This window comes from Pempheris klunzingeri, chromosome 6, assembly GCF_042242105.1.
Source record: "Pempheris klunzingeri isolate RE-2024b chromosome 6, fPemKlu1.hap1, whole genome shotgun sequence".
NCBI classification, from domain to species: Eukaryota; Metazoa; Chordata; class Actinopteri; order Acropomatiformes; family Pempheridae; genus Pempheris; species Pempheris klunzingeri.
The window spans coordinates 18,217,250-18,230,445 of record NC_092017.1 but is presented as its reverse complement, the minus strand read 5'-3'; the positions used below and the strand labels follow the sequence as shown (position 1 = coordinate 18,230,445).

General features: G+C 41.6%; 1 long non-coding RNA gene across 1 annotated transcript in view; it reads right to left on the bottom strand.

The window, feature by feature from the left end:
• The window catches only part of LOC139203296 (uncharacterized), a 34,843-nt gene extending 29,099 nt beyond the window's left edge, over nucleotides 1-5,744 (bottom strand). Inside the window, exon 1 of the long non-coding RNA XR_011584384.1 lies at nucleotides 5,639-5,744. This is a non-coding gene — a long non-coding RNA (uncharacterized lncRNA). The remainder of the gene's footprint in view (nucleotides 1-5,638) is intronic.
• Between the last annotated feature and the right edge of the window lie 7,452 nt (nucleotides 5,745-13,196).

The window sequence follows — 13,196 nt, the reverse complement described above, 5'->3', positions numbered from 1 at the left end:
AGTCACAGAAAGGAGAGGAGTGGACGTCCTTTGGCCACGTCCCAATTTTACGTTTACCCTCGTTTACCCTCCACTGTTGTTAGATTTTCTTTCAATAAATTGTTTAAGATGAAGAAACTACCATTGCATGCTGATACTTAAATGTCCTACTTTCATGATATAATATCACTGTAGCATTCACTTTTTACATTTTCCATAAATTTCACCTGAAAGTCGAATATCCCTAACTTTTTGTGAACCCTGTAAAACGTAAAATATGCTTATGTGGCTGAATTGTGATATGAATGCTAAAGGAAACACGTGTAAGGTTACTCATTTTACTCATGATGTATAATGTTGAATCGTTGAACCATCCTTTGTTGTTGATTTAAAAACCACAAGTTAAACGTGCTAAAAATACAACTTCTTTTGCTCTTCTTCCTCTGTCTTTGCACTAAATATCCAGTGTCTTCATGATTCTCCTTTTCTCTATCTTCCTATGTGGTGGCTACAGCTCCTCTCCCCTACTGTAACGAATGTTTCCCATCATCAGCCACACAGCCCTACCTTCAAAACCACGGCCTCAACGGTTCCTCACCACTTCCACCTCCTCGTTCACTGTGTGTGTGTGTGTCTGACAGACAGACAGAGAGAGAGACAGAGACAGAGAATGAGAGAGAGCTGTAGGCACACAGCACACAGCTGCCAAAAAAGCAGTCAAAAACTTGATAGCATCATCAAACAGGAAAGACGTTCATGAGCTAAACACTAACTGGCGCTGCTAAAAGTGGAGGAAAGGGGAGAAGTGGGGTTAAGTGCTAATCTGTCTCGCTGTGGATAAAACAGATGTTCAGAAAGCATGGGAACTTTTCAAACTGCTTCACTGTGGCTACTTTGTGGATTTCAGGATGGCACCGTGTCCTTATCCAAAGTTTGTTACCACTACTAATTAGCTAAGATGGATGCACACAAGGCATATGTACAACCAAAAGAGAAAAAGATGAAGTTACAGCCAGAGTCTTAAAAAAAAACATATACCCTAAACATTTGCAGCTTTCGGTGATACCTTACATCTGAGAGTTGTTTGATGGTGGATTCTTCTTATTCCTGCTGAAAACTCACCATCAATTTGATGTCATGTCAACATATCTCCTGTGTAGACAGAGTTTATAGTTTAAATCATCAGTGTGTAGATGTCTGCCCTTACAGAATCCGACTGACATACTGCAATAATGCAGGTGGACCAGGCAGCACTAGGGCTCTGTGAATTAAACTGGTATACTGTGTTATCGTTTTATTGCAAGATTACTGTCGCTTTACATGAAAAAAAGAAAAATGTCCCTCTTAAATGTAGTCTACTAAAATTGTTCAAACTCTCAACAAGTAGTAATACCAGTACTAGTGCCATTATCAGAAAATGTACAATACCGTCCACCTCTGGTGCGTGAGGATCTACTTTTCCTTGAGCAGTTCAAACATAAACCTTTGTGCTGCTGGAGGGCTAGATACATACACTTCACCTAACTGTTACATGCCTGGAGTTTGTTTCACAGTATTTACATTATCTAGATATATGCTAATTTGTATATTCTACATGCAATTCTCTGTGCTGTTTCTTTATTTGGCTCCATAATGGAAATTTCCCTTCTAAACCAAAGTCATCCTGACTTCTATCAAATTTTAATAATTATTCCCAGGGCAATAGATGCATATCTGTCCACAATCTAGTTTACCAATCAGCTTATCTAATATGCTGCAAGTGAACTTTGTTCAAACCATGCATGTGCTATCCTTGTCACCACCACCACACCCCTCCTCCCCTCTTCCCTTGCTCCATTCCTTTCATCACTCTACATCCACAGGGGAGATGTAAAGCTTTTGGAGTAAATCATAGCTTTCTCCTTCATAAACGCCTGTGCAATTAACTTAGCTCCTTCTCTCACTGATTTACGGCAGCCATGTTGGAGACTGGAGTCAGTCAAGCCCTCTGGGTTTCAAAAGGGAAGGCTAGTTTGCTAAGTTTCCCTCTCTCTCTCTCTCTCTCTCTCTCTCTCTCTCTCTCTCTCTCTCGCTCTCGCTCTCTCTGTGTCATACACATGCACACACACAAACACACATGCGCGAGCGCACACACACACACGCTTTCAACCGCAAACACGGTATGCACACACAAAGACTCATTCACATCTGCTTCTCTGAAAAGAAAATGGTGAGTGAAAAGGAAGAAGAGAAAAGAGCAGTGAGTGAAATGATGAGGCATAATGGCTGAATGATTGGAAGCCGCAGCGCAAATTGATCTGACATCAGCCCTCTTACAAAGGTGTGCATTCAAAGTCATAAAACATAAGTAGTAAGGAGCGCTGGAGTTTATATTTATGTCTAAAAACAAATTCACTGTTAATGACACATTAACCACACAGTAAAAATAATTTTACCCTGGATAAACATTATTCCTTTTCCTTTTGTCTGAAAGTAACACAAAGACACATCTGCGAGTTTTAGTCAAATCCTTTCAAACAACAAACTCTTCTGGCAACATGCTGCCGTGCTGCTATGGGAGTGATGGTACACACTATTTGGAAAAAAACTAACCACATCATTCTCCAAGTGGTTGGTACAAGTTGGAAAATCAGGGTTTATTGGTTGACCCAGAATTTTCCCACACAGACAGTCCTGCCCCTTCCCTTTGAGGAAACAACTGCCTTCCACAGACTTTGAGTGTCTTCATTCCTCGTAAAATCTCGATCTAGCGATGAAATATGAACATGGATGATGATAAAATTCAACGAGCTTAGAATTTGTAAACATGTTGAACTACACAGCTAGAGAGCACCTGCAGTTTGGTAGTTTTCTTTCTTGAATTAAAACCTGGGTTTCATGAACTTTGAAGCTTTGTACTACAGCCCACTGTATAAACCCCCACTATACTTTACTATGCAGGAAAATGTAGTGTGGTTGCATTTCATCGACCCTGTAAAACATCATTGTTGTGGTTTGATCAACGGCTGCAATAATTTTCCAATAATGCATTCATGCAGAAGAGAGGAAGATGTAACGTAGAAATTCCAAATACAACAAATTGCCTGAAGGAATTAGAGCTATAGAGTCAAAAATAACATACAGACACCTGGATGGAAAGGGGTCAGAGATATAATCCTGTAAACATCACATTTTTAACCCATACGAAGCGCAGAGTGTCCTGCTGAAGCATCGTTGAGCGAAGCACAGTAACATCCTACCTGCTCACTCAGTGTAAGCAGCTTCGGATAAGAATGTCAGCTAAATGGCTTAAAAGTTAAAAGGCACACTGACATAGTGAAGTCAGATTTAGTTTCATAATCTTAATCACAGTTAAATGTTGGAGTAGAAGTATGACTGTGACAGGTTAAGAGGCTGACTCTAAAGTACCTTCAAAAATTAGAGCAAAGGGGAAAAAAAGAGATTTTAAAGGCATAGTTCACCAAAACTGAAATTTCATTATATACTCAATTTAAGTTTGTAAGATTTCAATACAATTAGCTTTTATAATCTAATCTCTATCACTATATATATATATATATATATGTGTGTATATATATATATATATATATATATATATATATATATCTTTCAATAAGTTGCTTTTGTTCCTTTAGTATGTTATTAAAGGGTTCGTCTTTGTACAGCTACCAAAGAAGAGTACAGTCATCCAAAGTAACATTGTCCAGATGATCTAGACAGTAGGTTTTAGGCAGTATATGCCCAGAAATCCAATAATTATGCATTTCCTATATTTTCGCTAAAGCTGAGATAGACCTGTGGGTATTAACGTGCCGTGTGCGCTGGTTCGCTGGTTCGACAAGAAGGTGAGCCACAATGACAGAATATTCATATTGCATTCAGTATTTCTTTAAAGGCAGTTTTTGGCTCGAGTCCGCTGAGTGCTGCTTTTAGACAAGCTGCTAAATTTAGCATGGAAACATCCATGATTTTAATAATGTATTCGCAAACTGGCCTGTATAGATCAACTCTCACATTCTTCATGGGCTTTGTACAGTAGATGCGACCACAGATCTCCTAGTTTGTCATAATTAGACTGCCAGAACATCTCAGATTCTATTTGTGACTCTATTTACTGAACGCATTTCAGACGTATATGTCAGGGCACCTCCCAAAACCCACTTTTCCAAGCCCTATGCATCCCCAACACACACACACACACACACACACACACACACACACACACACACACATGCCCCTGCAAAACCCCGGCCCTGCCCTTGTCTGCTGGCTGCCTCGCTGCACACTGGCTCCATTCTTCCAGGGGGCTGGTGTGTCTGTGTGTGCATTTGTGTGTGTGTTTAAATGTGTATTGGTTCATACAGTGCATAGAGTGTGCTGGAAGGCCAGTGTATATGTGTGCTTGCGTGAGGCCGTGCATCAAAGGCTACAGTTGTGTGTGTTTCATGTTTTTTGCAGCGGTTATGCTGTTAACGTGTGTGCACAAGGCACAGACTGCAGATGGGTTTAATGCATGTGGGAGGCTAATGTGTGCACGAGTGTTTGCATGTGACAGCATGAGGGAGGGAGACAGATGGATACAGCATCTCAGGATGTGTGCAGAGTATTCAGGCAGATGACCCCCTACACCCCCCAATCTAACTCGCCATCCCTCCACCCTGTTACTACCCCCCCACGAACCCATCCACCCCACCCATATCTCCACCCAGCCATGCTGAGGCCTGTACAATGTTCTCACTGAGGCTGGCCTGTCACCTACTGGCATAGGATTGCAGAGTGGATGTCATTGGTCAGGGTCAGTCTCAAATAATGTTTTCACCTATAAATCTGAATGATGACAAAGTATTATGACACAACTTTATTAGTTCACATGGAGGGATTGGATTTGAACAGGGATAGTGGCAATGTGAACTATATGAAATGTGTATTGTGTATTATAAAAAAAAAAAAAAAACATGCCCACAGTTTCACACACATACACTTTGTCAAATAACAATTTTAATTTTGAGTTGTAGGTACTAAATGTGACATTTTGTGTTCCTAAAACGTAAGAGAAAACACATCTCATTACTGTGACTTGGCATTACTTTGATGATACAGAAGAAGAACTCTTGATTCAGGCAAAACAAGTTCTGATAAGAGGATAACTATTACACTCCCTCTTGTAACTGCACAGGGAAGCTATAATGCTAACATGGCGGAAATGGAAAAAAGCTGAGTTCCATTTGTGTTTTGTGCCACAAACAAATTGGCCTATGTGCTGTAAAGCACTGGAGTTGATTTACAACCAAATGGGATTCAGATGCACACAATGTACAGCTGACTCCTTGACAAGGCATTCATTTTTGATCATAAACGCAACAGAGACTAAATTTAACTCCAGAGTTCAAGAGTTGAGCTCAGATGTAAAACAGCTATTTATAAGATGCATTTTTGGTTCATGTGGAAAAATATAGTAAGGGGTAAAACTGTGGATGCACAGGCTTTGATCACTTGAATGACATAACCACTGAAGTAGTTTATCATCAAAACTAAAATGCACAGTGTGATGCAGCACGGCATGGTGCTGAAACCCCAAACCTGAAAGCTACCTTTGCCTTCCACTTCTTGCTCCACATGGGCACTAAATCACAGAGACAGGAACATAACAGCAGCTTACCTTTGTGTCAGCCCAAGGCACCGAGCGCTCTCTCCCTCCCTACATCTTCACTTTGTAGCCCATGCCAAACACTGTCACCCCAAATCTCCTACTAACCTGCCTCCTTATGGCAGCAGTCCTCAGAAGGCGACCGCGATGGCATGGCTGAGCCACACGGCACCATCTGCTTCAGCGGGGCACGTGGTGGAGGAGAGGGACGGGCTTCCTCCCTGTCTCACCCTCTCTATCCCCTCTACTTCCCTCATCCAAATCCTTCATCTTATGTCCCGTAGATCACCCCCCCCCTCCACTCCTCACCACCACCCCTCACCCTCCTCCCAAAAAAAAAAAATCCTCCTGATAATTTCAAGGAATGAAGAGTCCCTCAGCGCTTGGATTTATGAACTCCTGAGGTAGCCATGGCAACCGTGGGCAACTTTGTATTTGAGGAGGGGAATAAGGGGGGTGAGAAGGGTGTTTATGTGGGGAGGGTGGTAGCAAGATGTGTGTGTGTGTGTAGTGGGGGGTTGGTGGGGGGCCAGAGAAAGAAGAGGTATTGTTGTGTTGGTATTCAGGGTGTCAGCAAACCAGAGTAATTGCTGGGTCTTTATAAAGGGGAAGAGGTAAAAGCTTGTCTGGGGGGTGTAACTCTCTAAATACTCCCAGCACATGGCTGAAGGGAATAAACACTCACTCTGTTTATATTGCCTGTTGACGGAAATTATTTTTACAATTTTTTTCTGGCACAACAGTGACGGAAGGGTCAATTCAATTTGGCAGGCAGCAAAAATGTTAAATGCTAAAATGTATCCTTGTTAACACAGTGTACATTCACTATGCTTTTAGGTGCAAAGATAGAAGTTAGCCAGCCTTTTAAAATCACCCTACGCTAACACCTCTGTATCATATGCCACATGTAAATCCTAGAAACATAATGTATGTGATCTGTTTACTGTCTCCCTGACTGTGTATCTGCAGCTCACTCCAGGATGTATATATCTGCTTTCAGCCTCTTATCAGGCGCTCACAGTGTTCCCTGTAAAGCACAGACTCAACCACTATAGAGTCGCACTCACTGTGAAAAGACAGCGAGAGAGAGAGAGAGAGAGAGAGAGAGAGAGAGAGAGAGAGCGAGAGAGAGAGGGGGGATGGAAAAAAAAACTCCTGACACCTCAGACTCCACTTCACAGCCAGTGAAGGAAGAAAGTGAGCGAGCCGCTAAGCCTTCCCACCCCGCAGCCGCCTGCAAGGTGGAGATATTACCGTTCACATTTGGACAGATGCGAGGATCCCAGTGTGGTGTGTATGTGTGTGTGCATTTGTGTGTGTATACAAGGTTAAGGCCTGCAACTGTCACTGAGATTTCCTCATTTAGTAGATGATGTTGAGTTTGATTTTTGCTACGTAACATCTTTTTCAACTCACAGTCTAAGACAACCGTGATTTTGGCACTGATTCAAAGAAAATCTGAAGACGTGTCCTTTGTTCTGAACTTTGGGAAGAACGTCAATTTCTGTGCGGTTGTGGTTGAGGTAACTGTTTGCATCTACCTCTGGGGGAGATAGATGTTTGCAGGGAAGAATGGACAGATGCTGGGTTTTACTTATCCCAAATGGTCAATTTAGATTGCTTGTAAACGGTTTTGCTAAGGCTATATTTCTAAACCCACAGCATGATTATTTCTCAGTGTGAGCTTTGAAAGGCTTTATGATGGAGCAGCAAGGGGGAACAAAACAAACATACTGCAAGAGACAGTGGCCCTATTGGGCCTAATACTGTGTACTCAATGAGACAATAAGAGCATAATCAAACATGACATGATCTCATTGCCCCCTCAAATGTCAACTGCTGATAGCAAACATTCACGTCCAACGACTCAGTGAGTAGCCAGGCAAAAGAGAAAACATTACATTGTGCACGAGGCTGAAAAAGCTTCTAAAAAAATACTCCAAAAAAAAAAAAAAAGCTCAAACAGCTGCAGTCAGCATATGAACCCACACAAAATGAATAACTAGGAGGAAGACTGAGTGACTTGTCCAAACCCTAGTCTCATGTCTTATGCACTTTCATGTAGCATTATATTTAATTATAGATCATACCGGGGCAGCCCTTAACAGGGCCTGCCTGCCTCACAGGTACAAACAGTTGAATAATTCAGTAGCCGGCGTGTAGGATAGGATGTGGTGTGAGTGCAGCAGGAGAATAAGCTTACTGTTACTCAACTCTCAGCTCCATCTTGCTGCGGGACAAAATGGAGATTCAGTGAGGTTAAATGGCAGATTTTTACAAGCCGGTGCAAGGCTTAAACCAGCCAAGAGACCTTTTAGGTATCAAAGAGAAAAATACCAATGTTATAGTTTACGAGAGACTGACAGCAGCTAGCTGCTGCTGTTTTATTTTTAACGCCCGTGTAAGTCATTGGCAAGCCATTTATCTGAAAATCAATTGTAACGCAGAACAAGTTGGAGAGCATTAATCCAGAATCACGTTTTTACACGGCACAGTTTATTGCAAGTTGGCAGTGGATTGCTATCATGTCCAACCAAACCCATTAGTGTTATCTTTCTATTATCCTGTGCCCAATATATTTTTACACATGCCCCATTATGAGAAAGCAAATTGCAGGTGGAGCTATAAATAAAAAGAGATCTTAGCGCGGTTACAAGGAGGGAGAGACGACACTCATTTTTGAATTTCTCTTTACAGCAGGAATTAATGGACTCTGGAATGACCTGAATGGAATTGCAAATCCCCGTGCGTCCTCTATATATCATGAAAGACGATGAATATTATTGAGAACAGACATTTTATGAAAAGAAAGGCAGGCAATTACATAAGAAACACAATGTATTTAGAGGGACTGTAATTAAAAACCAATGTTTTTGACCAGCGTGCCCAAGTTAGACCGGACAGACAGCTGTTTCTTTCATTTTCATACTCGTTACTCTTTGTGAAGTCCTGTACTTGAAGTAAAGTATGATCTCATGTGTTTGCATCAGTTGCAACTGGTTCTGAGTTGCTATGAGTTGACTGAGTGAAAGAATGAATTGTTAAACATTTAGCAATGTGTCTGAGCTAAAGCTATTTAATAATTTGTCCGATTTTTGGACATTTGAGGCACAGTTATTGAGAGAAACACGAAATCAGATATGACCTTTGACCCAAATGGTGTAGATACATATTTATGCAAATTATTATTGATATACCCATAGCAGCACGCATCCCCTTCAAATAATGTTTAGTTTGCTGTTGTTCAATACCTTGGCTTTAGTAAGGTCTTGCATGTGACAACTTCTCATGCGCAGATGGTGTCAGTGAACATGCAAGGGATAAACTGCTTGCTAAGCCGACAGAGTAAACGCAGTCAACACTGTAGCAATACTATACTGTTACAATTTTACAGTACAGGCACTATTTGAAAAATAGGTTACAGACACAATATCAGAATAAAGAGGATGCCTGTAGTAGCATTTTAATATTTCCAGCTGCTGTCTCCGCTGATTGTGTTGAAAGCAGGCTTTGGATGCACAGCAGGAGTCAGGGGTGGTGGGAATGTGTTCTGCACTCTGCGGTGGTTCCCGCTGAAACTTTAAAATGAATCTGAAAACTTTGGATATTCGTGCCACCATCTTTCTCAACAAGTAAGGTGCCAACTAGTGACAGGAAAGACGTGTTACCTCATCAATGGTACGGGGGATATAACTCCACTCTAGGTGTTTCAATCCAGGTCAGACATTAGCAGTGGGAATTTTATGTGATTAAATACCACATGAAAATCATACACCATGTTTTTTTATGGTGTTTACACTTTGATTTGAATTGTGTTTTTAAATTTGGACTTAGTTTGTTCTGCTAAATTCCAGACAGACGTAGATATTAAAAATTAGTCAAATATGAGAGAAAATGAGGTGTTTCAGCATGTGCGTGAGAAAACAGGGATGGTTTATGGGACAGGCAGAGAGTAAAGAGGTAGACATGCAGATGGGGGGTTGTGTGGGTGGAGTGACAGATAGAGAAAGAGAGAGGAGTGGATGCAATGAACAGGAAGCATCCGGAATGAATTCCCAGAGATGGCCACGCATGGCTGGGCTGAACTGGCCTGGATCCGGGAGGTGGAGGCTGGGTGGGGGGTTGAGAGGCTTCTGCACGTCCAGCTGGACAGAAAGAGAGAGTCAGAAAGACGACAGAGAGAGCAAGAGAGAGAGAGAGAGGCCCCCGGGCGCCGACAGGTGTAGCCCTCCACTCCAGCTGAGGCCTCACAGCTGACCTGGATCTCTGGATACTTCTCTCTACATCTCTCTGTCTCTCTCTCACTCCCCCCCCCTTCAAAACACATGCATTAACTTGGAGGGTTACACACACGACAAGCTATGCCATGTTACACCATGTTCGCTGCTCTTCATTTCATATGGCAAGTCTCCCAACGAGGCTGCAGCACAGCCACAACTCATCGCACAAAAGTTAAAAAACTAGCACCCTTTGCTAAACACTGGAAAAGTCTGTCTTCATGCATCCATCGTACAACTTGTAGCAGATAATTATCATCACTTCACTGATAGACAGTAGAGGTGCACAGCAGAGTACAGCGACTCTTCACAAGGCAGTTAGCTTTCCACAAGAGGAAGTGAGTAAAACATTTTTTATTTTTTCACCAAAGCAATTCCTCTAAAGATCAAACACAACTCAGCAGCAAGCATCCACAGTAATGAAAAGTGGGCCCTCTACAGCGGTTAGATCTGTCTCGCTCGTGAAAGCAACCGTCTGAGCAAAAACAGAGAGACTTCCTTTAATTTTTGCCTTGGTTGACAATGGTGAGCAACAGGAAATATAGGATGACATGAAAAAGGTCTTTGGCTGGATTCACACACACACACACACACACACACAGACAGGACATTGTAATTAAATGACTTGGCCCTCCAGACTAGACACCAGGAAGTCACTGAATGTAATCAATGTGCAGGAATTCAGCTGCATGCAATTGCAGCCGAGACATAAACCTGATAGATAATAACATGATGTGAGGTTTAATAGAGGACCCACAAACTAAATTAATACTTCTGTATTTCTCACAACACTGGTATTGATTGTTTTTTTTGGTATTGATTGATGGTTTCTCAAAATTAAAACCACATCTCCAATAAACTCTGTTGTTGCTTCTTATCACAAAGAGAAAAGAGCCTCCCCAGTTGATGTTTATGTCCCTTTGGCTTCACAAAGAGAAGTGTTTCTATCATTTAGCCGGCCCTCACCTCACTAAACTGCATGGACAAAATAATAGAAACACCTGCCAGTATAACATAGTACAGTGCAGCATCACCGCAAAGTACATCCTCAAAAATGACCACACAGTTGGATCTACATAATAGTTTCAACAAACATTACAGACCTTCATAAAGGGAGGATTTATTGTAGAGCTGTTGCATTAGACTGTATTGGTTTTAACTAGGTGTAGCTAATAAACTGAAAGTAGATTTACCTCTCAAAATCAATGATTATGTGACTGAATGATTGCTAACACATAACACATTTAAAAGATACAGTTAATATGGTGTGGTGGTTAAAGAGACTGCAAGATATCACATGGTGCATGAGACCATCTCCTGGTCCTCATCTTGTGCAATATTGTAATATTATTGTATTCTAATATAAAAAATTATTCTTCCCATCTCAAAAAACTTTTTTTTTTTTTTAACCAATTAGTCTTTCTATCATCATCTGGACCTTTTGTCATGTACTGTTATTTGAAACATCAACCCGATTAAAAGTAGCCCAGAATTAATTTAATTTGCCTCACTGACTCGTTACGTGAGGCGACTCTTAACATGATGAGTAAATGAGTATTCCAATATGACAAGTTAAAATGATAAGGTCAGTGCTGCTGAACAAAGAGGGACCATTTTTTTTGTCATTCGCCAAAGGACTAGATTACACTCATGTTAAATAAACAATGAATTAGAGCGAGTGAACGAGAACAGATTGATTTGCTGTTAGCAGCACGGCAATTAATCTTACACTGCAAATGAGGGTACCGAAAAAAATACAAAGAATGAAAAAACTACAATCAGCACCATTGTGAAAGCAGCATTGTTTCATGTCTTTGTCAAATGTAGTGAATGTTATGTGCTGTACTTTTTAACTCTGCCTAACAGGGGTTTCATACTCTGTTGTATTAAACATGTATTTCCTTAAAAGATGTACGACAATCTGCGAATAAAGATAAATTCATTTGTTATTGTGCAGGTTTTTGTTAGAGTATCAACACTAAAATGAGACAGATGCTAAGTTAGCATAAAGTCACTCACTTTACAATATGTTTTTTCAAACAGGGCTACTTTCTTTGAAAAATCAAGATGTCAGAGTTCAGTTCTTGATTAAATCATTTAGTCACGCAGACGTTTTTGCAGAATTGCAATTTATTTGTGTCTTTGTAAGTTTAGTTTTTGTGTTGTACCACTTATGATCCCTGAGAGCAAATTGCTCATGCTCATGAGGAAACATATCTGTACGGACGTCTGTGAACATTTGGCACCGAACTGCTCAACTTTTAATACTTAAGGGAGAGGCATTTTTGTTGTAGTAGTGAGTTGTGATATTTGACTATTTGGGCAAACCAGCAAGTGTGTGCATCCCTGCATGCTCCCACTCCACCCACACACACACACGCTCGTATCCCCATAATCGAGCCTCTCCTTCTCAACACACACCCATCCGTCCAACCACACATACACACAGACACTCATGTGGATATTATCAGCGGTGCTCAGCTGAGGCTCCAGGCCTGTCCGGTCCCCACGGCGTAGCGGTGACCAGGGGAGGAAGGGCTTATCTCGGCCCCAGGCCCCTCCCTCGGCCCCATGCCTTGGCTCCAGGAGCTGGGAGGCAGATGCCATGCAGGCCCCCAGTGTGGCGTGTTTCTGTGGCCAAAGCGTATAGCGTTAAATGCTTAAGGGACAGGCTTTTGAACCAGACAGTCTATCTTGCCTGAATGTTTGTGTGTAAATGTGAGTGTTTGTGCAGGCCACACAGCAGATGGAGGTAAAGGCTTTTAGTATGACCAACCCCCTCTGGCCCACCTGGACCAGATCAGAGCATTTGGTAGTCTGACACACACACACACACACACACACACGTGCACACACACCCACACACGCTTTCACACATGGACTTAAACCGGCTGTACTCCCTGGATAATAATAAATGGGACTGAATTATAACCAGGTGTACTGTTATTCCAGGAGTATTTGCTTCCTTTACATGATCAGTGGGATGTAGCGTTAGATCATGTGATGATGAAGATGAGTGTACTAAAGCTGAAGACCGCAGATATAAATCGGGCGATGCAGTATCAGACAATTAAGGCACTTTTTAAACCCTCACATGATTTTTAAACAAATTTCAGATAATAGCAATTCTCATGTGAGCAACTGAGAGAATCAACCACCTCCTCGCATCCAGCGTGTTCTCACAGTCACAGAGCAGCAAAACCTCCATTCATAACAAACTATTTCCTCGTTGAAATGGAGAGTATTTCATAGAACGACAAAGGCGGGAACAGGTGTTTTTTGGAATGCGCGGC